Raw genomic sequence first — 223 nt, 5'->3', positions numbered from 1 at the left:
CACCCGGTGCCCGGGGGCTCCTGCCGCCTGGACCAGGCGCTGCTCAGGAGCAACTTATGGTGACACCCGGGGTGTCCAGGCACAGACGGGGCGACGAGCTCTCGCTCTGACTGGCAGCTCCCTCCCCAGGTGACCACGGTCAAGTTCTGGTTCGCGACCGGCGGGGCCGGGTTCTGCCTCAGCAGAGGCCTTGCCCTCAAGATGAGCCCGTGGGCCAGGTGAG

At 69.1% G+C, this 223-nt stretch overlaps 1 protein-coding gene across 1 annotated transcript in view; it reads right to left on the bottom strand.

Moving 5' to 3' along the window:
• The window catches only part of LOC102249210, a gene marked incomplete at its 5' end in the record, with an annotated part of 29,470 nt that overhangs the window by 5,203 nt on the left and 24,044 nt on the right, over positions 1-223 (bottom strand).

This window comes from Myotis brandtii, unplaced genomic scaffold (assembly GCF_000412655.1).
Source record: "Myotis brandtii unplaced genomic scaffold, ASM41265v1 scaffold797, whole genome shotgun sequence".
Taxonomy (NCBI): domain Eukaryota; kingdom Metazoa; phylum Chordata; class Mammalia; order Chiroptera; family Vespertilionidae; genus Myotis; species Myotis brandtii.
The sequence above is the reverse complement of the archived record's forward strand: the minus strand, read 5'-3'. Positions and strand labels throughout refer to the sequence as shown.